This window comes from Haemaphysalis longicornis, unplaced genomic scaffold, assembly GCF_048455015.1.
Source record: "Haemaphysalis longicornis isolate Haplotype H1 unplaced genomic scaffold, Haemaphysalis longicornis Haplotype H1 scaffold_14, whole genome shotgun sequence".
Classification (NCBI taxonomy): Eukaryota; Metazoa; Arthropoda; class Arachnida; order Ixodida; family Ixodidae; genus Haemaphysalis; species Haemaphysalis longicornis.
In genome coordinates, this window is record NW_027526245.1 from 48253791 (window position 1) to 48281224 (window position 27434).

The 27434-nt window shown below is 46.2% G+C and overlaps 1 long non-coding RNA gene across 4 annotated transcripts in view; it reads left to right on the top strand.

Moving 5' to 3' along the window:
• The first annotated feature begins 9182 nt into the window (after nt 1-9182).
• Nucleotides 9183-27434, top strand: part of LOC144165079 (uncharacterized) — a 60412-nt gene continuing 42160 nt past the window's right edge. For 2 of the 4 annotated variants that reach the window (XR_013321342.1, XR_013321341.1), the window contains exon 1: nt 20469-20631. This is a non-coding gene — a long non-coding RNA (uncharacterized LOC144165079). Of the gene's footprint in view, nt 9317-20107; nt 20169-20468; nt 20632-27434 lie in introns of those variants that run through there. The other 2 variants (XR_013321340.1, XR_013321343.1) reach the window with 2 other exon arrangements.

The following is a 27434-nucleotide window of genomic DNA, read 5'->3' on the forward strand; positions in this document are numbered from 1 at the left end:
TTTTTATGCACTCCTGGCACCTTGCCCCCCATGGAGCCTGAAGAAGTCGCATCTGAATGTCCTTTATCGTTCCCGACTGAGGATTGTGGGGCATTGCCATCCACGCCACGCCGATGGCACAAGAAAAACAAAAGCTGCCGTGTCATCGGCCGCTGCGGACAGGACACGACCCGGAACGCATACGTTCGCTTGCGGCATGTTTACCCAGAGCACAGCGTTGAAGAAACGGCTGTGACAGTGAGCGATCTCTTTGGAGGCAGGCTGAGCTTGGTGATGGACGGGAAGAAGATGAAAAAGAGCGATGGAAATTCTGTGACGCCCCCGCGTGCTAGGCGGAAACGACAGTTGCTTCCCACCACCACGCCTTCATGCGTGCTCTGATGACAGGTTTGAAGCAGTCCTTAGGGAAAGGACTGCGCCTGATTCTAACGCACATCGGCAGAGAGTACGGTTTTGTCAGCGGTTGCCTGGATGTTTTCGGGGTACAAAGACGGGCGACTAGCACGAGGAGATGGACGGCACGCGCTTAGAATCGCGGTTTGGGGAAGGTTTGCCACAACTGCCACAAGGTAGTGTAATTGTCATGCACAATGCCTCATACCACTTGCGGCTGGAAGAAGCAGTGCCGACGACTTCTAGTAAAAAGGTCGTTCAGGACTGGCTGCCGTGCAAAGGACATGCTTAGGAGGAAAAGAAATGCTTAAAATGGAGCTCCTCGGACATGTAGCCTCTGCGAAGACACGATACATCATGTATCGTATCCACGGTACAGCTGAAAGGGCCAGATATACTGTGCTTCGGCTCCCGCCCTACCATTGTGAGCTTACTCCCATTGAGCCTATATGGGCATAGATAAAACGAGGTGTAGAAGCCAGAAATGCCACATTTAGGCTGGCAAATGTAAAGGTGCTACGGAGTGAAGAGCTGCCAACAGCTCAGGGGCGCTATTGCAGAATCGGCCGCCCCGGCTGCTTTTCTGATGGAGGCGAAAAGCAAAAATGCCCGTGTGTTCGAGATTTCGGCACACGGTAAAGATCCCCAGGTGGTCAAAATTAATCCGTAGCCCTATACTACGGCGCGCCTCACCACCTGCGTTGCGTCGTTGCGTTAAACCCTACAATTAATCAATCAATCAGCTATTGCAGAATCCCCGTCATAGCTCGGTCCGGAGTTCCTAGCTGCTGGAGTTAACAAAATAGTGATAGTACTGGATCCGATAAACCTCAAGCGACACCGGCGAAATCGCGCGAAGCATGCTTAGTATTATCAGCGCGTCCAGTTGAGGCCGCTCACGTTGAAAACACACAGCTGGCACGATCATCCGTGTGCGGCACCGTCTAGAATTGAGCTGCAATATGCACTCCGTTATGCAAAAGAGATAACCCCAGGTATTCTTTTTAAAACTCCGGCCTGGCCCAAGCCTTCCTTTAAAGCTCCGTCCCGTAAACGCGGCGCGGGGCGGCTCCAATTTTCTCGGTGGTCTCGTCTTACACTGAAATGCGTTTGCTACGTGGTTTTAGGATGGCTGCAGCGCAGCACAGCGGAAGCCTAAACCAAGTAAGCGAAGCAGTTTTTGTAGCGAAAGGAACGCGCCCTTCTCCAAATGTCAAACGTGACCGGCTTTTTTTTTCATGCGACGGCGGGCGTAGTATCAGACATGGCCCCAATTTAGCGTGTGATGAGCGTGTTTCAACATTTTACGAGTGCGCTTTAGACGTTGAAGGTGTTTCATCAATCGTCGATTGTGTTTGGTATGCGTCTGAATACGGCTGCCGTGGGAAAACCTTGTTGTCTTGGTTGCTCCTAGCGTCGCTCTAGACCGAGCACTCCGTTCGGACTGATCCCCTCCGCATGCACCCCCCCCCCCCCCCTGTACTGTGGCAGTATTTGACTGACGGTGGCCTGGGGACGTCATTCGTTCATTGTTTTCCGCTAAGCTTTGCTGCCCGAGCAGCAAATGCAAGTGACTTCGTGGCTGTGACGCTACTCCATCGGCGATGTGAACGCCATGGCAGCCATAGTTGTGTGGGGCCCACGAATTGGCTGGGTGTGTGTGATTGACTCGAGAACTCGGAAGAAACTCGGGAGAAATATTGAACGGCCGAGGCGAACTTCTGACGCTCGTTTTGGTGGCTGCTGCGGCGTCGATACTTGTTCACGGTCGCCGTAGCAGGCATATACCTATCCCGGTAGAGTTTTTTCTTTAGCGGAGAAGGAACTACAAGTCCTTTTGCTGTCTCGAGAGTACTGTGCATAGACTGTGCAGCCATCTGGCGCTCGACCCCCTCTGCGACGACTTTGAGGCGGCTTTCGCTCCATTACTTCCGAGGAGCAATTGTTGCGTGCGCTGCGGTTTTACGCGAGGGACACTTTCCACCTAAGCGTTGGTAGCGACTGCACCAGTGACCGCCCTCAGTCGTCAGTGAGCCGGTGTGTGCGCTCTATCGGATTACTGCAGACAAGTTTTTCGCCTGTTTTTGGATGGTTAGCAGGACATGGCTTATGCAGTATCTACCATGCGGTTATCCGTCTGCAGCCAGGGCGTACGCTTCAGTCGCGACCACTCGATAGAAAGAAGTTTTCCATCGAGTGGCCGTGCTTTAGTTATCGTCTGCTAGCAAAACATTCCAATGTGGCGTTGCATGATCATGCGCTTCATTTATTCTCAGCGTGGCAGACGATTTTCCTGAGGCGTTACGTCTCACACCATCCTTGCGAAAACTTCACTCGCAAGGTAGTATAACCGACGCCGTGTGTCTATTATCGGAGGAGATCTTTACGCATTTCAACGGGTTTTGTCCACGGTTTTTGTCGTCTGGCTGGAAGCGATGCATAAAAACCTTGTGAAGGGAAGACAAAGACCGAAAGAAGCAGCGTGGAGCTGCAGAAGGAGATCGAAGGTATAGAGTCCATTAAAAACCAACGTCTGTGCAGCGCTTAGTCGAACAAGAGCTGTGAAGAGCAAAGAGAAATAAAGATAACAAATTTGAAAAGCTGTGGTTGTTGCTGTTCCTTTCTTCGTAGGCCATGGCCAATTCGGTGACTCTCCCACAATTGAGAGCTTCGAAGAGCGAATTCGGTGCGTTTTGAAAATTGACAAAACTGTGAATTGCAAAATAAACGTTGCAGAATAATTCGTGATGCGTGAGCGGGATGGTATATGAGAATGACAGGTGCACACTAGCCTCGCAGAAACCCGATTATAGGGAGGGTGTGCTGTGAGCCAGTCTTGTTGCTGAGGGGTTCACTACGAAATGAAAGAGAAGAATCTGACGCAAACAAGGTATAGCAGCAAATAAGCCGGTCGAAGTAATACCGAAATGTATGCCAAAAAACAAAATTAAAAGCGAGAAAAAATACGCAAGTGCCATATATCAGTTAAGAATTACCGCAAGTGCAAAGTTAAGTTGTTAATAAGTACGGCAAGTACAATATATCAGTTGTTATTAGGTATTGCCAAACTTTCTCCTTCAACTCACGTGAGGAGATTGAAGTGTTTCTAGGAAATTTCCTATGTGAAAGCGGCCAGAGGGTTTCGATAATACCGGGCAGCAATTACTTTGAATTTGGCGCGTTTCCATCAGCCGCTTTCTTTTTTTGCCAGTCGGCGTTACTCACGTGATTGCATTGTTTTCCACCGACGGCAGAAATGGGCAGAAACTGCTGCTTTGGACGGCGAATTTCAAACAAAAAGCTCGTAGTAACGCTTAAAATAAAATAATAAATGAACGTTGTAGTGAAATACAGCTTCATAAAATAAAAGCGGGCTGAAGTAATGTTGTTGGATTTGCTTGCCCCTGCAGTAGCGACCAGTGCAGCAGGGGAACGATAGACAACACTGATAAACCCGCCATGCCCTACTCGCGCCTCCTTGGAACGCGCTGCCCTGGACTGGTTGCGTCACCCCAATAATCAGCAAATAGCATAATTTGCATTTTTAAAGCACTTGAATTTCGCCTCAAAATATGATCATTACGTTACCTGGGCGTCGCTAGAGCTCGTGTTTCCCGAGTTGCGCTGAATCTCGGGCCTTCTTGAATAGCACCCAAGCATTGCACAAACGCTGTTCAGAATGTTCTCAGCACCGGAACAAAGATCAGGGGAGACAGTGGAGCAAGTGCGGATGTTCAAACTTTTATAATACTTCTGTATGAAGATGACATACTCCGACTGTGACCTATCTAGTATCGAGTCCATTGTAGATGTGTAATGCTGTCAGCTATTCGTCAGTGCCGCTTTTGCACCTTTCAGCCTTTGTGAACTGCGGCATTTAGCTTAAGTAGCGGTGTTTACATAGCTGCAGGAGCAAGCAACTCCTCCAGACAGTAGAGAACCCCAGACATTCTGTTTGTTCGCTTTATTAAGACTTATTTCTCTTGTTAACTGAGCAACCTGTGTGTGTTAGGTAACTTGCTCATGGTTGATTGCTTTTACGTGTAGTTATGAGAAACAGAAGAAGTCATTGCAGTATTTGGTTTAGGATATCATTTGCCATTACTAAGTGTAGTTTGCTGTGTCGCAGAATCAACAGTTATCTTCCAGTATAACAGTGAGGGCTGCAGAAGTTATTTCAAAATCGATGTACGATCTCAATTGCTTTAGGGAACCGAGCAGTGTGTTTTGTGGGGCTGGCTAAACGTTGATTGCTTTGATATGCGGCTATGAGGATTAAAAAGGCTGTTGCAGTGCGTGTTTTCTGATCTCATTTGTTGCACGTGTGGTGGAGGAATTAATCCGAATGAGTGCAGTCTTAACATGGTACAGTAAGGGCTCGTTAATTCTAACTCGAAGGCGGCAATAAAATTGTTTGACTTTAGCGGAGTTCGAATTAGCGGGAGGGCGCTAGAATGAATGAACATCGCGCCGTATTGCACGGAAAGAACATAAAGAAGCCACCTCCGGACTTGTTATCGTGAATTAGGCGCTATGGCACATTTTTGGAAGGTGTGTGGGCGTTTGTGGAAGGAGCACTGGCGTCGCTGGCGCGGCGCCCACTTTATCGCTATTTGTGATGAGATTACCTTGCTTGTCTTGAAGTGCATACATCTGATTTTTCCTCACGCGTAGATGACTCTTCACTGTTTTGAGGCTGCCTCCGTTCTTTACAGCGTATTCAATCTTCTCCAGATTATACTTTCGTATGTCAGCTGTCTTTCGTTTATTTATTAACTTCGAAAGCTCCACTAGTTCTATTCGGTCGGCTGAGGTGGAGATTGTCATGGCTTGCCGTTTACAAATTAGATATTTAGTCTCCTTAGAAAGTTTGCCAGCATTCTGCCTAGCCATCTTGCCCCGACTCCTACTGCACGCTCCGTGATAACGCGTGTAAGATTGTCGCTGGCTTCCTGTGTCGTAAACTCTGCTTCCTTGGTAGGAGCCGAATATCATGAATTCTTCAGCTTTATGTCCTACTGGCAGCTCATTGCTCGGCTTCTTTTGTACAAGCTCGTTAGGGCCCCTCCTCAAATCTACCCTAATTCGTGATATTACCCTACCATAGTCACTAAACCTTACCTTTCCGAGCACTTCCACATCCTGCCCGTTTCCAGGTTTTTCTCGTAATATGACGTCTATTTCATTTTTATGCTCCCCATTTGGGGTCCTCCACGTCCACTTGCGCCGCTACCGTTTGGAGGACACGCAATGCCTAATGTCCGCAAGTGTACGAGAATATTGGAAGAACGCGAACATCATCCTAATACATAAGAAAGGTGACTTGGAGGACTTCAAAAATTACAGGCCCATCAGCTTACTGCCAGTCGCCTACAATCACTGTCAGTCAATAACTGACAGAGCCTCTGCCACTTTAGATTTCAGTCAACCTAAAGAACAAGCAGAGTTTCATAAAGGCTATTCAACAATGGAGCATATTCATACGATCACGTATACTGAACCCGTATATATATCCTTTATGCATTATGAGAAAGCATTTTACTCTGTGGAAACCTCAGCAGTCATCCAGGCACTACGCAGCCAGGGTGCAGACGAAAAATACTAGAGGTTATTTACAATGTGTCGACAGCTAACATCATCCTCCATAAAGACAGCAGTAAAATACCTATAAGAAAAGGCGTCAGACACGGAGACACAATCTCTCCAATGTTATTCACAGCATTTTTACAAGAAATATTCAGAACATTAGATTACGAACAGGTGGGAGTAAGATTTAATGGAGAATACCTCAGTAACCTGAGATTTGTTGATGACGTGGCCTTGTGAAGTTAATCGGGGACAATTTGCAAAGCATCCTTACCGTGCTGAACAACCATAGTGGAACCGTGGGCCTGAAAATTAATATTCAGAAAACCGAAGTAATGATCAATAACTTCTGGACAGCACAGCGGTTTGAGATAGGTTGCAATGCTGTGGAAGTGGTAGGCAAATATATCCACTTCGACATTTGTGACCAAGGATCCCCACCACGAGGCAGAGATAATCAGACGCATAGGAATGTGGTTGACTGCATTCGACATGAATTCTCAGATAATGAATGGTAGCGTACCAATGTCCCTGAAGGAGACAGTATAACCACTGCATCTCACCGGTACTCACCTACGGGGCAGAAACCTGGAGGCTCGCCAAGTAGGTTCAACTTAAATTGAAGACTCAGCGAGCAATAGAATGGAAGATGATATGTGTAAGATTGAGGCACAAGCAGAGAGTGGAGTGGGTTAGCTAACAAATGCGTGTTAAGGACATTAGTGGAAATTAAGAAGAAATGGACGTAGGCCAGACATGTAATGCTAGGGCAATGGTAACCGTTGGTCATGAAGGGTAACAAAGCGGATCTCTAGAGAGTAAAAGAGAGAGCAAACTTTATTTTCCACAGTACCCACGTCCAGGTCCTAATTGAAACTTCAATTTACCGGATCCACGTAGTACTCCAGAATGTTCGTGTGGATCCGGTGCACATGTTTGCAGAGAGCTTCCTGGGCTTACTGGATGTTTACCGTAGGCGGGGGAGGGAGATAGAGCTCCCAGGAGGCGATGAGGCGAGGGATGGGTCAAGAGATGGCGGGGTGCAGTCCCAATAAGAATGGGGGATGGATGGGTAAGAAGAAAAGGTGGGACAAGAAGGACAGCCAGGGCGCTGATAGATGGGGTGAAGAATGTGATTTAGGGGAGTGAGGAGGTTTCAGCCTGCCGAATGAGGCACGCAGACTCATGAGTTGAACGGGAACTGGGGTGTGGGTATACGGTACGTGATAGGCGTTGGGCGTGTAACGGGTAACGGCGGGGAGCGCGGAGGTTTGTACGGACCGTCGGCTGGTGGTACAAGGCTGGCAAGGTCATGGGCTCACCCGGAGAAGGCAATTGTGGCAGGGACGGATGAAAGTTAGATGGGCAGATGAGATCAAGGGCTTTGCCAGGGTAAATTGGTCGCATTTGGAATAAGACCGATATTATTGGAGATAAAAGGAGAGGCTTTTGCCCTGCAGTGGTCGTAGATAGGCTGGTGGTGGTGATGATGATGATGATGATGATGTCCATGCAACAGTTTGTCACTACAATGTACTGTCAGTTGCTTTCTATCGTGAGCTGATTGGGCGGTTGATGTTGGTGTTATAGGCGGTCGATGAAGCGGTGCGGCTGGGCCCACGTTTGTTGAGGTTGCGCTGGACGTGCTATAGTCTCGACGAGGTGAGTAGAAGCGGGGTGGCGCTCCAGATCGGGTGCCGGGTGCTGAGTGTCTTCCGTGCCAGCTGGCCGATGAGCTCATGATTGTGGCGCCGAGGAAGATAGTGGTGGCGCTAAAGGGCGGCCCGCTTAGCTCGGAGCGTGATAGATGAAACTGAGCTGGGTGTTGTTTCTTGCAGTGCTGTACGTTGAAGCGGGGGGAGGGGGCTGTAGGAGTAGCACTTAACAAAGTTCACAGGCACATGTTTTGCTTGTCCGTAGGCAAAGAGATTCCGTTGGCAGTCAGGAGTCTAGTGGGAGGGGTTGAATAAAGGGCATGGTCCTGGTCGTCGGCGACGTTGCGTCCGGGTAAGGGGCCACTTCGGATAGTCGAGACTGGGAGTGCGGCCGCGGACGCGTTGCGGGGTGCGAAGCGGTTGCTGCAATTGATGGTGGAGCGAACGGCAGAGTAACTCGAAGGACAGTGACAAGGTGAAGCGTGGTGCAGCAGAATGACGTCCAGAGTGCGGGCTTCACTGTGCCCCGGTGTTGGCTATGCGGCTTGGCTGCTTTCGCAACCACGGTTGGAGGCTGCATAGAAGAGCCTTGCAATGATGAGCTGCGCATGAACTACAATGACATCGGATCCCCACCTGCAAGCTGGTTTTGTCTGTTTGATTTGTAGACAGACGGCTGAGAAGACAGACAGAAAAATCGAGCCTCCATAAATTTTCTGCAAAAGAACGCTGCAAATATTACTGATGCATTGATTTACTGCCTCATATTTGCGTAATAATTTCCTCTTGTTCAGTAATGTGGAAGTATTGACATTGCACCGGACGTACACAATTATATTTGGCTCTGAGCATATAAGCCTCTTATGCAGCTTTTCCTTCACTTTGGCCTACTGGCTGAATCGAGTTACGGACGGACGGACAGATAGACAGACAGACAGACAGACAGACAGACAGACAAAATTTTTATCATTCAAATAGCCCAAGAAAGACTATCTTCTTTAAAAAAAAATTGTCTGATTTGTGCGCATCTGTACGAAAGATTGTGTGCATATTCATGTTTGGATTTCCAAGAGTCATTTGTGATCCTACCGCTGTCTTCTCCCTTATTGTTTGTACTGCCTTATAAGGTGCAGCTAAGATGCCCTATACTTATAAGATGCAGCTTACAGTCCAAGAGCAAGCTTTAATTACTTCGGACACGCTGTTGCCACGCTTCTTAAACACCGCAAGATTTGTGTGGTCACGTGCTGTTTTCGGTACGTTCCGAGTCGTTTATTTTTCGCCAACCACTAGGCCCACTTTTTTCAATTGTGTTAAAGGGCACCTTCAAATAAGAACAATGAGGCTTTTGTTTTAGGAAGCCATCAGTCAAGAGCGTGTGCTCCACGGGCCATAAACACTTGCCCCTATGCGGACAATGTGTCTTCTAAACGTCACATGTGGACGTGCTCGTGCTCACACGATACACGTGACAAACGCAAATCCAGTGTCTCAAACAGAACGCTTGCGGTTGGTATCAAGCTCTAGCACATTGTCGGCCGCACGGTGAGTGCGCAGCATTATTTTTTGTACCCTTCAGGATTATCTTTGTTTGTGCGTTTGTGCGCCGCATTGTCTTTGTACCTGGGATACACAAGAGGAAAAGATTGATGGCGGTTCACGGTAGGAAGGAGCCGAAGGAGGTATCATACCGCCATCAAACGTCTTTTGTCGATAGTTTACAACGGCCATAACTAGTTACTTAAGAGCTATTACGAATCGTAGTAAAGTATTGTCACAGTTTATCGCTGTCAATACCAGTTACTTGATTTCAGGTCGTGCGTAGTGTGATGTGCCAAGTTACCTCGGTTTCCGAAATAGGGCTCAAGTTTCTTTCTTCAGAGGTGTTGCTTTGCTTTTGTGTCATTTTTATTACTCTGTGGGTGCGTGTCTGCGCTCGTGACATGGCGTCATAAGATTATACAGCACACGTGAACAGGCTGCCTTTTCGTCGGGAGTGAATGCTCCAAAGCCGTCATCGTATGAGCACTTATGCAACTATATGTGCCCTTTTTAAACTACAAACAAAACAGGGTTGCTGACCGTCCATTGCCTCATTTCAGTAATTCCTACCGTGAATCGCCTTGGCGCGTTTCGTTACGTGATCTCCACATGGCGGCGTGATTCCAAGATCAGCTTACACGTGCAAATAGGCCGCCATCTTGCCATGCGGTAAAACGTTATTTATTTTCAAAATCAACCCGCAAGTACTGTCGTTGCCACCACTGTCAAATAAAATGTAGCACAAATTTCCGCCTTCGTGTGAAGGTTGAGGGTGAACAGAGCAGCGATTCCTTCAGGAAAATTTTTTAAAGTGTTCTATTTATTACTTTAACTGACTATTTAGGCGATGCTGCCACAAAGAGGGGCCATCTATGTTGAAGCGGTCAAAATAGCTCCAGGAACTAGCCCGTGCTATTTCTACTTTGGCCTTTATTTGTGATCGTTACCCTGAACCTAGGCGCCTCTCTTCACTGGAGCGTTCTGTCAATAGCACTCGCGTCGAAAACGACAGTAGCGGTCGAGGTCACAGCAATTGGACGCGTGCAGTGACGATTAGTTCAGGACGTACGGTTGAGAACGTACATTGAGAACAGTGAGAAAGTATGATGAGGACGTACTGTTGAGAACAAACAGAGAACGTACATATGAGGACATCGAGTGAAATCCTTCCCGCCACGGATGTTGTGGACCTTGATGAAGATTGTCCCGGTAACAGCTTAATCCAGGGTTCGACGAGATGTCCCCTGGTCAGGCGTGAGAACTTGCAAAAGAAAAGCGAACACTGACCAAAAATAAAAATATATTGAGGTTTCGGAACCACATACGGGTTCCTTGTTCACTACGTAAGACAAGCCGTCGTCCTAAATTATGTAGGCAGCACATGACGTAGAGAGCATGCGTAGACGGGAGGCAAAGTCTCATCCGTCCGGTTCATTGCGGCTGGCGTTGATTGGATAAAAAAGTGAGAAGACGCCGAGATGATGTGTTCTTTTCCTCAGATAAAATTGCGGTGTTCTCCGAGTCAATCTTGTGGGAATGTTTGTGCGCGTGCTCCGCATCGGCATTCGTCATGTGATTATGATTTCTTACATCATGTTGGTGCTCTGTCAATCATCGCGAAAATTTCCCTGTTAACCAAGGTGCACATGACTGCAGTCTGCACATGGTATCTTGTATACCACTCCAGGGAATGACTCTCTCGGCATTTTATCTTTCACATTCATCAGCCGGTTCCTGAGCTTGCTGGTCGGTACCTGGGCATTGCTCGTGTCGTATTTTGAAAAGACGCGCGACAATGTTTCGCTTATTTCTGGGACGTAGGGATGGCGCGTGCTCATAATGTCCTGTTGTTGGGCGTTCTTGGCTGTAGTATCTTATTCTCGGTTTGGCGAAAAGGTCGCTTAGGATAGCCGTTGGCGATTATTTCGCGGTGGATTGTTCCTAATTCACGTTTCAGTGCACTTTCATCTGAGCAGATGCGTACGGCGCGCGTTATCAAGTACGACACAACGGACGTCTTGTGGCCGAGTGGGTGGCAAGATTCAAAACTGAGGTAACAACCCGTTTGTGTGAGCTTCCTGTGAACTGAGAAGGTAAGAGCGCCCGCATCGCGGCGAACAAAAACATCCAAGAATGGAAGCAAGTTGTATTGCTCGAACTCTACGGTGATATATATTAGCACATTCTGGGCGTTGAGGCTGTCCACGTGACATGGGACATCTTGCTTTTTTAAAAAACAAAAACAGTCGTCGACATAGCGGAAGAAAAACCTCGGTGCCGATGTGAAGGTTCCCAGATGTGCAGCTGCACGCACACTTCACCGCTAGCTCGGGAGAAGGCCGTCACAAAACGTCGCAAGAGAGGAAACTGCAAGAACTCCGGCCGGACGTGCCACAATGCACCCAAGAGGTCATCAACCTATCTCCGTACACACCGAACGAAGTGGAGGCTAAGGTTTTGTGCCATGGTTTGCATTTTAATACGGAAGCAGCCCCAGAGCCAGGAAAGGTGATTTGTGCGGTCGAACGCGCAATCGGCCAGCTTCCATCTGAAGTACGTCAAGAAGCGCGCACCCGTGCAATTGGTGTGCTCTCTGGTTGGCGAAGACATTGTGCAAGACTGCATTTATCGGTAGCGGAGAGGTAAGCCATCAGGAGCCTGCGGAATAACAGCAGTATCGCAATCCTTGTTGCTGACTAAGGCAATGCCATGGTCTTGCTAGATAGCAGTGACTACCGCAAAAAGATGTTGGCCCTTCTCGAAACCCAGCAGACATACGCTCCTCTAGCCCGTAACCCAACTAGCAGGTTACAGTCCAAGCTTCAGGAGCCGCTAACCAGGCTTTTCAAGCTAGTCCCTCCGCACCACAAGGGCCTCTACTACAGGTTACTGTGCACGAACGGTTCAGCACCGGGAATCCACGGTCTGCCTAAAATCCACAAGCCTGGCGTTCCTCTTCGGCCTATCGTCGACTTCTCGAGGTCACCGCTCTACCGACTATCAGGCTACCTTCACCAAGTGTTGAGCCCTCTAGCCGGTAAGACGCCCACACACGTTGGTAACTCGTCCACTTTTGTTTTGAAGCTGAAGGATGTAACTCTAACTGAAGACGACGTCAAGGTTTCGTTCGACGTCAAGTCTCTTTTCACTAGTGTCCCAGTTGATCTGGCAGTAGCCACGCGCGAAGAAGCACTAAACGCGGACAGTAACGTTCCCGATCTCACTCCCTTTGAAGTCCCCTAGCTGTGTGAGTTGCTTATGTTTTGTCTGAGCAACACCTATTTTTCTCACGGGGGAAGCCTCTATCAGCACACACATGGCACGGAGATGGGTGCGTCAATATCAGTTACTACGGCCAATCTAGTTATGGAAGCTTTAGAGGGGAAGGTATTGGCAACCTTCACTCCGGCACCGAGGTTTTTCTGCCGCTATGTCGATGACTGTTTTTGTATTTTTAAAAAGCAAGATGTCCCATGGCCTCTGGACAATCTCAACGCCCACAGTGTGCATATATAGTTCACCGTGGAGTTCGAGCAAGACAACTTGCTTCCTTTCTTGGATGTTCTTGTTCGCCGCGATGCGGGCACTCTCACCTTCTCAGTGTACAGGAAGCCCACACAAACAGGTTGTTACCTCAGTTTTGAATCTTGCCACCCGCTCGGCCACAAGACGTCCGTTGTGTCGTCCTTGATAACGCGCGCCGTACGCATCTGATCAGATGAAAGTGCACTGAAACGTGAATTAGGAACTATCAACCGCGAACTAATCGCCAATGGCTATCCTAAGCGACTTATTTGCAAACCGAGAATAAGATACTACAGCCAAGAACGCCCAAAAACAGGACATTACGAGCACACGCAGCCATCCCCTACGTCCCAGGAATAAGCGAAGCAGTGTCGCGCGTCTTTTGAAAATACGACATCCCCATTGGCCATGTACCGACCAGCAAACTCCGGAACCGGCTGATGAATGTGAAAGATAAAGTCCCGAGAGAGTCATTACCTGGAGTGGTATACAAGATAGCATGTGCTGACTGCAGTCAGGAGCACATTGGCGAAACAGGGAAATTTTGGCGACGAATGAAAGAGCACCAACGTGATGTAAGAAATCATAATCACATGACGAATGCCGATGCGGAGCACGCGCACAAACATTCCCACAAGATTGACTGGGAGATCACCACAATTTTAGCTAACGAAAAGAACACATCATCTCGGCGTCTGCTACAGTCACTTGTTATCCAATTAACGCCAGCCACAATGAACCAGACGGATGTAACTTTGCCTCCCGTCAACGCATGCTCTCTACGTCATGTGCTGCCTACATAATTGACGACGACGGCTTGTCTAACGTAGTGAAAAAGGAACCCGTATGTGGTTCCAAAACGTGAATATATTTTTATTCTTGGTGAGTGTTCCCTTTTCTTTTGCAAGTTACCGGTAACAGCTGTGCCCGCCGTCGCAATGAAGGAACGTCAAAGGCCTCGTAGACGGCCTGAAAACCATGAAGGGGAATGTCACCAGTTTCAGGCCAAGTCGCGCAAGGTCGTGTGCTCACGGCTGGTCACCGGGTTGGCTACGCAGGGCACGAGAATTGTTGCATCTGTTGGTCACTAGGCCGGGGTTTGCACGCCTCGATACACGATCCTTGAGGTGATTGATTCAGGTGCCGAGATGGCGCAACGCTGGAAAATCAGGATGGGAAGGAACAGCGCACCTTCAGTTAAGCATGTTACGTGGATTCCGGAAAATTTGCAAGGACGGTGGTTGATGGTGAACCGTAATATTTATACAATGTTGCCACATAATGATGCGATCTCATTACAAGCTGCCATGAAAGTATGACCAACAAGCCCACGTCATCCACTGGTTCATCATCGTCGGGGATGGGTCCCTTGGAGCTATGCACCAGTTTACATTTGTACTTCCCATAAAACGATTTATGTTGTTACATGAGGACGAGATGAAACGTAAATCTAGACACGTGACATGGCTGACGCTGTGTACAAAAGCGGGGCCCACTCCAAGCATTCAGTTATGGACAAATAACACTTGAAGTCGGCGTGATGTGTCGCCTCCTTTGCAGCTTCTTTTACTAGGAATAAATGCCTGCACAACAATAGCCGGAGTGAACAAGTAAACAAATACGAAATCTTAACACTATTCCATACATCTCTGCTTGTTTAATTGTGGATATGCGGTATATATTTATCTTCGGTGTCCCTGTTCGGCCTTCATGTGTTGTGTACATTTGTTGCCCGCACGGCCTTAGAATATTTTTAACCGCCTTCTGGAGCAAGCCAGGAAGCCATGCAAAACGTTTTTCCAGCAGCTTTTACGACTCTAGAATACCAAAACGCTAGTAAATAAACCTATTTGCACAGTGAATATGCGCCCGCCTCTCCTTTACTACAAACAAAATAAGGTTATGTACACACATAGACAGAGCTCTAAGTTTCTGTACGTCCTTCCTTTATGTCGTCTTTGTTGCGCTATTTACTCCCAAAATATGCTCTAGTCTGTAGGTATAAAAAGCACTTTAAAATACGTTCGGGCTCCCCCTAGTGTACGATGTTATAAAGATAATGCCCATTACATGACATGACTTTTCTTGTTGTATAAACGTAGTTTTGTAATTGCGAACGTTTAGGCTACATAACAATCAGTGTGAATGTGCACTGCGGGAAATATCTTTCCAAGACTGTGACCAGAGCAACACGCCGGAAGTTTGCAGGGAATATATAATACAGTTGATCTTAACCTTAGCAATAATGACATTTACTCACAAACAACACTTCATTTCCCCACAAACTGCAACATCTTAGGTCCGTGAAGCAGCTGTGTATTTTATACTTTTAGCACCAATAATTAGAGTTTTTCAATCCTAAAACACATTAAAGAGCACTACACGTATCCAAAACTAGCGGTAGTACCCAGCGGTGCCCGGGTGGGCCATTATATTAGGGACAGCCATTGGTATTTGTTAGTCGCCATATTAGGCTACTTCATTGGGAAGTGGTACACACTCGGGAGCGTCTGCCTGCTGTCAGTACATAGGCTCTTACTGCAGCGCGTCGTGGAAATGTGGAACGACTGGTACTCGTGTTTTACTACAACTCTAGCTAAACAAATTGCACCAAGATAGTGCGTTTGAGCGAATGAGTCAGTGAGTGAAAAAAGTTTTATTGAGCCGGCGAAGTGGGAGTGGTTCCCAATTTCAGAAAGCCATGTGATGAGTGGGCAGCCTTCGCTCTGGAGGAAGTGTTGTCTGGACATCTTCCCAATTTCAGAAAGCGATGTAATGAGTGGGCAGCCTTCGCTCTGGAGGAAGTATTGTCTGGACATCCAGATCGCTGTTAGTCACCAGGTTCTCCCACTGATCAAGGTTTGCAAAAGTGGATGGAAGAAGGAGCATGGTTTCCTTGCACTCCTAATATGGTATGAGGAAGGGTGGCAGATTGCAAACACTACTTGAATTCGGCAGGATATTGCGCTTGGAACACATGATGGAGGCCGGCTGGGTGAGGGGTATTCTTCCTCGTAGGAAGTGCTATCTCAGAAGATATGAACGACTCTCATCGGTACAGTTTTATCATAAGTAACACGGGCTCCCTACGGGAGGCGCGAGATTTCAGGAAGTCCCAGCAGATGCCGAGGGCTAACCCTTGCGCTTTTTACTGGTACATCTTCTCTTTTACATTTATGATATATGACACCTACGGGAGACGCGTAGTTGCCGAAGGTGTCAACAGATGGCCACCGCTAAGCGAACGCGGGAAAACTCAACTGAATTTTGCGTCCAAAAGAATGCAGATTAAAAAAAATCTCGCTGGCATTCTTATCCGCATGTTAGGACAAATTCCTGAAAGTGGTTTTTGGGCAAATAAATGGGCAGCATTTTCAAGAAAAAACGAATGGGAGATGTCAACCGGCTGGGTGGTAATTTACGAAAGTGTAAAAACAGTGTTTTCCCAAAATCCCGCTTGCCTCTATTGGGAGGGTGTCAGTGAAAAATCTTGTATAACAGTGTTGAGATACGTGAGTAAGTTGCCGATCCCAACCAAAATCAGTTCGATATCTCAGGATTCGGGCGGTAAAAAAATTAATATCTGAAAAACTATTAACCGCTTTTCACTCTCTTTATGGTGGCATTTTAAAAATTTTAAGAAATATTGACCTCCAACACCGTAATCAGAATGTGCCCTTGCAATCTGTAGCCGTTTGAAATAACAGTTTGGCTAGACGTGTACATAACCTGTGAGGCCTTTTTGGCTCATCAGCCGTGTCATTTGTAAAAAAAAAATTTGACCCTTTTAGCGGCGTCGCAGAGCGAAATACTTCAAAGCGGTTCTGTGCATTTGTATGAGTAACATATTCTAGCAAAAATCAGCTGGATTACTGAATCGGTGAAAGATTTTTTTGAGAATCTTTAGGAACGCCGTTTTATTTCCGGAATGCGGAATCACCTCACTGGGGTAGGTTAGGGCGAAATCCAAAAACTACTTTTTAGGTATTCTTAAGGGCTACCTATATCAGCAAAAAGCGCTTCGATATGTGAATGGGTGACCGAGAAAATTACGAATTCGCGAAACAACAATTTCGCCCTTTTCTTCGGTTGGGAGGGTAACTTCTAAAAAACCCGCCTTAATGAGCACCTATTGAATGACGCAAATAAACTCGCGAAATTTCAAGTCTCTAGGTCTAAAACTTTTGGCTGGGCGTTGATAAGTCAGTCAGTCAGTCAGTCGGGCACTTCTTTTTATACACCATTTTCCATAAGCAGCCGGGAAAGGAGGAAAAAACTCTCCAACCAGTTCTCTCGGCGGCCGACCAGCGTTTCCTGAGCGCGCTGGGCTGCTAACATCGCACGGCGTGGTGTGCTCGGCTGCGTAATTCAGGAGTATTTCGCCCCGTGTGCTTAGTTTTTGCGGAACTTTCAACTGTTTTAGCCAATGCTGCGATGCCGTTCAAGGCGCAAACGTCGCTTGGTCAGCACTGCGCGGTGGTGGGTTATTGAACAACCAGAGAAAGCGAGAAACAGTCGCTGACAGCACGCATCTGCATGGCACTGCCTGGAGAAAATGCTGTGCGGTTGCGGCGTGTTTTTGCGGCAACGCTTCCCAACGCACACCGAGTTGAGATATCGGTGGGTTCCGTTGATAAATCGCAACGACTTTGTACCAGCGACCAACTTCAGGGTTTGTTGAGTGCACTTGGACGGCAAGCAGACGGAGCAAAATTCATTTATCCAAAGCAAAGCTGCGACAGGAAACGGAACCCCCTGAAATGTTAGAAGCAACTTCATCCTTTACAATACATCATTGATTGGTTTGTTGATTGATTGATTCATTCATTATGGTGTTTAACGCCCCGACGCTTCATGGGTGATGAGGCGCGCCGTAGTGGAGGGCTGCGGGTTAATTTTGACCACTTGGGGATCTTTCACGAGCACAGATACAATACAACATTACAATAACTTCTGGTTCCTTGTAGTCAATTTAAAATACCATATATTGTTTGGTCATTACAGCCGATTGGCAATAAACAATGCCCTTTTCATCTAATCTCACCTTTAAAATCACGGCGTTTTGTTTACTTTTTTTCAGGCCAACTCATTACACTGCCAAACGATATGAAAGGATAACTTTCTCCATCACACACTGCTGGTCAATAGCAGGATAAGCAGGCAGCCAAATGTGGAAACGCAGCTCGAGATACGCGTGAACGCTGCATTTGGAAAATAGCTCAACCTGTTCACAACGCGGTCAAAGGAAAAGCTTCTAATCCTTTTGCGTTGCCACGGAATCTAATGCATTGCAATTACAAAACAGTTACTGCTGGTCGCGTAAAGCATTTGTGGTGCAAGCAGCGGTTTCACAAAGGTGGGCTCCGAGCAACAGGCCACATGCGCTGCGCAGAGTTAGGTCAATGATGATCACGATCATGATCAACCAATATTAACTCGCCGGAACGTCAATCATTTTGGTCAACCTTCGAATAGTAATTTGACTGGTTGTGCGGTCGTGTTATTTTTCCGCCCAGGTAATTTCGTTTCGTCAGTAACCGTGATAAGTCTAGTTAAGAAAGATTATATTGCATTGCAAAGTCAACAGCGTAGCAATCGCCTCGTCGACAGTCCATCGCGAGCACGGATCACCGTGGCCCACATATGCTGTGCGCGCTCCCCATTCGATGTCCGCGCTTCCGTAAACATCACTAATCGGTGAATATAACAAGCACGGTGGCATTGAAAACACGTATTTACTCTCTGATATCGATTTCTATGTCAGTCGGTGCCATACCGGTACGTTTGCATCGCGGAACTGAGGAGCACCTCCGGCACCACTGCTACTGCTGCTCGCAACAGCCGGGGTCGGAATTTCCCGCTCTGGCAGCAAATTAGGACGTACAGTCCGTCCGCACATGATGAAAACAAAACAGAACACACACACACAAGCACTGCAACCGCTAACTCAATGCAAAACCACTACGGTTCACTCGGTAATGCACGGATACCGAGCAGACGCACGTCAAGAACGGCGCACTTAACAGCCCAGCGCGGAGGTTTCGGCGGTCGCTTCATAGACGGCGCTAGCGTCTGGTCAGAAAAAGCAAATGGCGGCGCCAACCTCTAGCAAGGAAAATGTTGTATAAGTATAGATGATACCTACGGGAGACGCGTAGTGGCCGAAGGTGTCAACAGATGGCGACCGCTAAGCGAACGCGGGAAAACTCAAATGAAGTTTGCGCCCAAAACAATGCAGATTAAAAGATCTCGCTGACCTTCTTATCGGCATGTTAGGACAAAATCCTGAAAGTGGTTTTTGGGCAATTAAATGAGCAGCATTTTCAAAAAAAAAAAAAAACGAATGGGAGATGTCAACCGGCTGGGTGGTTACTTACGAAAGTGTAAAAACAGAGTGTTTTCCCGAAATCCCGCTTGCCTCTATTGGGAGGGTGTCATTGAAAAATCTTGTATAACAGTTTTGAGATACGTGAGTAAGTTGCCTATCCGAACGAAAATCAGTTCGAAATCTCAGACGGCGGGCGGTAAAAAAAATAATATCTGAAAAACTATTTTACCGCTTTTCACTCTTTCCATGGTGGAATTTTTAAAATATTAAGAAATATTGACCTCCAACACCGTAATCAGAATATGCCCTTTCGATCTGTAGCCGTTTGAAATAACAGGTTGGGTAGACGTGTACATAACCTGTGAGGCCTTTTTGGCTCATCAGCCGTGTCATTTGTAAAAAAAAAACAATGTGACCCTTTTAGCGGCGTCGCAGAGCGAAATCCTTCAAAGCGGTTCTGTGCATTTGTATGAGTAAAATATTCTAGCAAAAATAAGTTTGATTACTTAATCGATGTAAGATTTATTTGAGCATCTTTAGGAACACCGTTTTATTTCCGGAATGCGGAATGACCTCGCTGGTGCAGGTTACGGCGAAATCCAAAAACTACTTTTTAGGTATGCTTAAGGGCTACTTATATCAGCAAAAAGCGCTTCAATATGTGAATGGGTGACCGAGAAAATTGCGAATTCGCGAAACCACAATTCCGCCCTTTACTTAGGTTAGGCGGGTAACTTCTGAAAAACCCGCCTTAGTGAGCACCTACTGAATGACGCAAATAAACACTTGAAATTTCAAGTCTCTAGGTGTAATAGTTTTGGCTGGGTGTTGATGAGTCAGTCAGTCAGTCAGTCGGGCACTTCTTTTTATAGGTATAGATAGTTCACGGGTTGCCTATTTTTATTATCAATATGATCGCAAAAAGGCACTTTCACACATGCCCACACAAGCTCAAAAATACCGGCGCCCCAAATGCGCGCGCACACCCGCACATACACTTACACTCGTCTGTAGGGCGTCTAGGCAAACAATAATTTTGTTGGTTTGACATGTCATCTTATTATTCTCTTTGCTACAGGTATTCTTTGCAAATACAGGAAAGAAGACCGTGGAGGTTTCTTGTCATATAAGTGCTTTTGGTGAGTCGTCGCTTACTTTGTATACTATCAGGCGCAACGGAATTTATTTTAAAAAGTCGGAGGTAACAATCGTTTATATATTAATCACAAAACTGCTTTGCCACATGGGCCGGTCATTATTTTTGCTTACTTTTTGGACGCCAATTGTAAGGTAAAAAGCAAGCGCGCAGTTGTTGGCTAAAAGCAACAACAAAAAAACCCGTTGTCATTGTTTCTTTGAAAAACAATAAAAAAAGAATAAAACCCCCAAGGTACTTTTCGGTAACGTGGCAATGACGTGGATGCGCATTATGGGCACATTTAGAGTCTTGACGTGGAAGCTGTAGGTATATAGTCTGAAGGGATTTTGTCAAGCTTCTGATAACTGCAGTAAACTTCGACCTATATTTCCCATAGTAAGTGAATACGTAACCATGAAAGGCCAAACTATTTTGCTGTATATTGCCATACTCACCGCAGTGATGTAAGTACCTTAAGAGATTTACGGATGTAACCTTCTTTTGTAGATGTAGCGCATGTCTGCGGATTTTCTTTAAAAAAATGCCGAAGGGCGGTCAAGTATTTCGCAGAATACATTCAGCATTGCAAATATTTTTCTTCCGTTTGCGGGAAGAACTGCGCTCACAACCTCAACTTCATTGCGATGTGTAACCAGCCGCCTCTTGCGCGTTTCTAGTTTAGTGTTTAGTAAAAGCAAGAAGCGCGCGAAATGCAGGATAAAGGTGGAATATTTTTTATGAAATCTATTTTGGGAGGCAATACCGTCGTTTATTGCGTTCTATCGTCATTCGGTACACAGTTCGTAAATATCGCATGCAGTTGTTTCTAATTGCTCGTGAAAATCACCTGCCCTTTTTCTGAACCCACCTGAAACGAACAGCTTGGGCGTTGGATGGTCGACTGCGTCGGCAGGGACAAAAGTGTGAGGTATCCGATTCGAGGCGAGCAGACATTTTCTTTTTATAACTCAGGCTCTCACATGGGTAATAACGTTTTCTGTTCCGGAGGGTGACGGGAATTCGTTTTATATAAAGTGAAGGTTGTGAGGCCACCGAAGGTCTTTTTTCCAAAGTCACAGATCATGCATATAGCCTTTTTCTAATCGTTCCGCCACTTTTGTAGCATAAGTCGCCTCCGAAAACATATCGCTGGTTTTGGTAGTTACTTTTTTTCAGGCGAATAGTCAATATGGGTAATAACGGCAGCATTGATACATAAATATTTAAATGCTTTGCAAGTGAAAGATTGTAAATGCATTTAGCCAAGCATGGGGCTCGTGGAATAAAAAATATTGTTGTACAAACATCACGACTTTAGGAACTGAAAGCCTTATAACGTAAATATACTTGTTTATGAAAGAGTGTTTTCAGGGCGAGCTCTAAATACATAAACAATTATTGTATTGATTTCTTTTATCCTAGCGTACTTCTCACAACTGTATCTGATACACAAGCACGCAAACTTTATTTCCCAAAGCTTTTTCAGAATAGGTTATCACTGTTTGGGCAACGTGAGGTGTCTGAGCAAGTTGTTTTGACAAAAATATCAATTAAGGCTGTAAAAGAACTGAAAAAAAAAACAACAGATGAACGTCTTTCATTCGTATACCTGGTATATTTTTTGGGCCGTCATTCGAGCACAAGAGACAGAAACGTACTTATCTAAAATTGTAATTTTTTCCAACAACGGACGTGGTTTAGGTTTGTTTGGCACTACGAGGTCAAGGACCAGAAAACGTCCAGTATAACCTCAACTAATTTTTAGCAGGTCAGCTGTTCTTGCTGGCCGCAATGTTACTCCTGCGCCGCATAGTGACGTCTAATGTTGCTCAATTCACGTGAGACTACGCTTCACGATGATCGTCCGGAGTCGACCAGGCCCGCGCGTAGCGCTTGTAAGAAATACCAAGAGGACAGTGCGTTAGCGCCAGCACTTTAGTGGGAGAGCACAAGAAAGCTCGCGTTAAAACCTCCTTGTTCGTGAATGTGGTTGCAGCTGGTTTTTGTAGGTGCTGGCGCGGTCCACTTTGGCAAAAATAATAAAAGCTGGCGGACAAAACATTGCGGATCCGGCAGTAATGCACGAGGAAGACGACAATGTAGATGGATACGACGATGACTACTACTAGCCCATTGAAAACTGACTATGAAACATGTACATGAAGAATTTCAAACCTAATTCAATTAGTTGTGGTGTGTTCTTGAGTGCTTAAGTACAAGAAATCTTTCATCTCGGCAATGGGTCAAGCCTTAGGCCACCTAGTGTAGGTTTCACAAAAATGTTTTAGGATACTATTTTGATTGTTGCCTCTTTATGAGTTTATCTTATAGAGATAAATGTTGGGAATGGTTCAAAAGGAATAAAAAGGTTGTAACAGTAGACAAAAAACGTAGAATAAGTGTGGTCACCGTAAGGGATCGTTTTCTTGCCTCCGGCATCCCCCTTGTTGCCGTTCTAGGCCAAAAAGAAATGAAGTGTAAAAAACCCAGTTCATGACATAACGCGCAAAAGAAATTAAGATCAGTGGAAATATTTATTGCGTAATTAAAATTAGGACACAAAGTTAGACTAGTAGGTTGTAATTTGTACACTTTTTACTAGCGAAGTAAAGACAATGATGAAGAACAATGCACAACAGATTTTTACGGAAAAGTTTATGTTGCCCACGTGAAACACTCAAAGAAACGTTTTTACCGTCGAGGCTACGCACAAGTGAACACCCGCCAACCTACGTATTGCGCATGCTGAGCTTACGGAGCATGAGCTCCTAGCCTAATATTTACAATATTATTTAATTGGAGGAACAAATTTAGAGTTTCTGGCTACAAGGGCAAGGGCTGAAAATTTGCTGCAAGTCTAGCAGCCTGAAATGTGGCGGTACCCTACATATACAAAACAAATAATTATTGATTTCTGCCACTCATAACTCCTAAAGCGATGTACGGGAAATATAAAACGGGCCATGCAGACGAAAAAAAATTTGTTTTATTCGAAAGATATCGTGTTTTATACTGCCCCCAGCATTTGTCCGGAAGCAAAACGTAAAGATCACACTGTGAAATCACTTAATTAAAGTTAACATTTCGATTCTATTGCCAAATTGTGTGTTTTCACGACGTCAACTGTTACATCTCCGGAGAAGCTCTTCAAGCTGAACTTGGTGTGCAGCACAGTCTTTTTTACCGTTTGTGAAGTTAGATGTCGCCACCATACCGCGGCAGGACATCTTTCGCCTTTGCTTTATTTTTGGCCGTATTTGTACCTACCTTTTTTGATAACGTAGAAAACAATCGTTTCCTGAAACATGGTGTTTGCTGGACAAATGTGGTCACGTAAAACTCCGTCGCTTACGACAATCGGCCAGTGTCGTCTGAGACAATCCCAAAGCGCTGCAGTGCTGTGCAGCTAAAACAAACATACTGCGCGCAGTACTAACAGCAGTACTCATGGGCACTTATATGTTTACGTGTACTTTCGTAACTACCGCTGTTCATCCCAACCAATATTTTTTATAAAACGAATGTGCCATATATTTAGGCGCAGACAGATCGTTCGAAAAGCTTGCAAGCCATGCCTAATTTGCCTTTGCCTTTGCCGGCATCAGCCAATCGCCGAGCTGGCACGCGTGGCATCATAAGTTCTGATGCGGGAAATGAGCTAGTGGGTCACAAGGCCATTCCTTTTTTCCGAGTTATATAGCTTATGTGGGAGAAGTTTACGGTAAAAGTGGAGTCAGTCAGAGTCAAGCGAGGCAATCCTTTGAATGAACCAAAATTCGGTTTTGTATGCATAGCGCCAATAAACAACACTTGTGTCGCACGGGGCATGCCAATTATGGCCGATTCTAATTTAAAAAATTATTAATTCGGGCAAGAGTATCAAGCCTAGTCGTTAAAGTTCCGAACCTAAGAACTTAATTTATACTCAAACTTGTGCATTTTTAAAAGACCCATGTGGTAATTTCTGAAAAGAAAACAGTTTGTTTACGGTTAATAATTCCAATCAGACAAGGCGGAATATAAGCTATTTTGTCCAGAATGCAATCCGTAAATGGTTCCCAACTCCATAGCTATTGTTACACAAATACCAGAAAAAAGAAAACACACAGCCCTGACATTGCTTTGCGCTTTGTTTGTTTCACTTTTTTTTGTCCGTGTGGGATTAGTTCGTTAAGAACTAGCAGTAGAAGAAGGAAACTCTGAGTACCATGGTTACGCTAGAGATTTTGTTGTAATTGTAGTACTATTTCTGTTCACAATGCAAGTGTTTGCAATCAGGTTAGAAACAATTTTGGACACTGAACGAGTAAAAACAAAAAAAAAAGAGTTTTTCGTTCTGGCAAAAAGATAGTGATTGCGGAAATTGGCTAGTCATAATAATAAAACATAATAAATATAGCAAAGAAATGAGGAGTGCTAGTGTACAGACTGAAAGAGAACATTCTGAGAGAGAGAACTGAGAGAGAGCCTTCTGTACAGACTGAAAGAGAACATTTCGGAAAATCAGCATTCGCCTTGAGTAAATAAAAGGTCCCAAATACATCCAAAATATATTTTGTGACGGGCGGAACAAGTTCTGAATGCCTGAAAACTGCAGGCCTCCTTTGTAAAATAAAAACGCATTACAGGTCAATATATTTTTCTGCAGGACTTTTTCTCAGGCAACGGCTGGCGCACTGAACTGTGCAATCTATCACCAAACATAATTTATGGCGCTTGCTGTCACGATGCCTTCCGTAGGGGCTCTTTGCTTGAAGCACAGCGATATCGTGTGAAGGATAGCTAATGGCGCAAAATAAACCTTGCCCGCACCTATGTTGTTGTATCTTACCCAGAGATGCGTCGCAATCTTATTCTAATCTTAGTTGAGAGAACCATTTTAGGGGCGAAGCACCTTAGCGTCTCGGGAGGTCGGCGTCCCTTGCCGTCGCCTTGTGTAGATACGGTATAAAGCACCGGGACACTCGTTTTCCAACGGCCCGGACTTGAACGTATCCAGGACTAAAAACATGAACATTTGTGGAAACCTCCTCTCCTCTTTAGCAACTGTCAAGCACAAGCACAAGAAACCTTTTGTAGACGGGTAACGATTTCTGTTACACTCAAATAGCCGCCGGCCCTCTACAATTGGCCCTCTCGGGTCGCGTGGTCGGTCGAAGCAAGAAAAGGTATACTGACCTGGAGCCGTGGTTTGATTACAGGAGTAGCGGTGTGATTACAGTTGGGCGTGAATTTATGCGGAGATGCGATGCACTTCGAAAAGTTTGTATGGATGCGATTACCCATTTTCTGATGAAAAAAAAATTTCCCCGCATTTCCCCGAGGGGAAGAATGTGAAAGTGCGAATGCAGGAGTTGAACTTGCGCGGTCCAGTAATGTGTCAGTACTCCTTTAAGCGGGTGCATTAGCCCTTCTCACGCCCGATTCCTGGCCAATCTCCCACGTGGGTATGTGCCATGCACAGATACCTATTTGTGTTGTCGTTGTACTTGATTGCTAGAGCGGATCTCAGCTTTAAAATTTCGTGTCAGTACTCCTTCAAGCGGGTGTATTAGCCCTTCTCACGCCCGATTCCTGGCCAATCCCCCACGTGGGTGTGTGCCATGTTAACGGCCAGGCAGCGCGCGCCCATCTCCCCCCGTTGCCAAGGAAGGCGAGGAGATTCCTGGCCAATCCCCCACGTGAGTATGTGCCATGTCCGCGGCCAGGCAGCGCGCGCCCATCTCCCCCCGTTGCCAAGGAAGACGAGGAGCGCGCGCACCCGCAGCTGTTGCTATGTGGACGGACGGTGGTCAACGGAATTCAGGGTCGCTTATGAAGTGCATTCGCACTTAATATACCCTCGTGTAGTAGGTCGGGTCAGTCGCTCGTACTTCATCCTCAATTTCAGCTTCAATAGCTGTTGAGCTATATTGTGGCGATCCATCTCCTGAAATGCGGCAGTGGCAGTGGGGAGTGAATTAGGTGATCGGCTGGTGTATAGGCTCGCCCAATGAGCACGTCTACTTTAACGAGGTCTGATTTGGTTAATGGAGATAAGGTAGGGAGTAAAGTAGCCGGATTAAGACAAACGCTCATATAATTGGAAGTTTCTTGCTTTCAGTAATACCCTAATAGCGGTTGGTGACCCTCCACAGAATTAGTGCTGTCTGGCCCGCGGGTTGCCGCATTGGTTGATGAAGCTGTCACTTGCTTGGCTGTCTTAGATTATCGGCCCCTCTGAAATCTATGTCCCGTTAAGGTGGAGTCTATAGTTCAGTTTCGAAGGTGATCTTTGATATAGCGATGGAATTTAAAGAAGCTCAAATTACATGAACAGCAAAAAGTTATGCTGCGGCGGCTTCCCCTTTCACGACGCCGATTCCAATGTGCTTCATGTCTTAAAAAAGCCATCCCTACTTCTGGTGGCCCACAAAATGATACTATCTACGCACAGGGTACCATAGGGACAGAAAGTTTTCTTTTTTCTAAATGATTTTGAGGTGGGCAAATTACATAGGAGGGGGAACGAACGGCTCCTTTGGGAGTGCCCCTTCTTCGAAACAAGAGGTGACGAGGTCACCCACATGTAAGATAGACTTCCTGCCCGAAAGAAAGTCTTTTACATAGTTATAGGTGCATGCTCCAGGATTGGTCGATTGTGGCCGACACCGTCGAAGGCCTTGTTAACATTCAGTTTTAGCGCTGCCGATCAGTTTAATTTTACAGGAGTGGGTCTTATGACATTTTATGGTGCTTCAGCATCATGTTCTGAGTGGACAAAACGGCTCGGAAACCTAAGTCCACTTGGGAGAATTGCCCGGTGTCTATGCCGCCATTTGCCAGTCGGGTGTGTATGATGGACTCAATGAGTTTACCGAGGCAGGATGTAAACGATATCAGGCGTTGAAGTGCGAGATGTTCGAGATATTCGGGTTGTTCCGCTTGGAAATTAGAACCACCTTGGCCTGCTTCTATGACCGATGTACGGTGCCAAATCTCCAGCACTCGTTCATGTAACGTGTTAGAAATGCAATTTATTGGCCATTCACATTCCGGGGTGCCTTATTAGTGCGTTATGATACGGGCCAGGAGCTCAGGTGGTGCGAAGTTTTGTGGTTGCCGCCCTGACGTCCCCTTCTTAGAAGTGTCGGTTCATTTCAGAATTTTGGAGGCCTGTGTAATTTGGCAGCTTGGGGCTAGTGGTCGTAAGGCGGCGCAAGAGGATGTTGGCTGGCCGCCTGACGTTTTGCTCTTTGCGCCTCACGCGGTAGCTCTCCCGCACCGC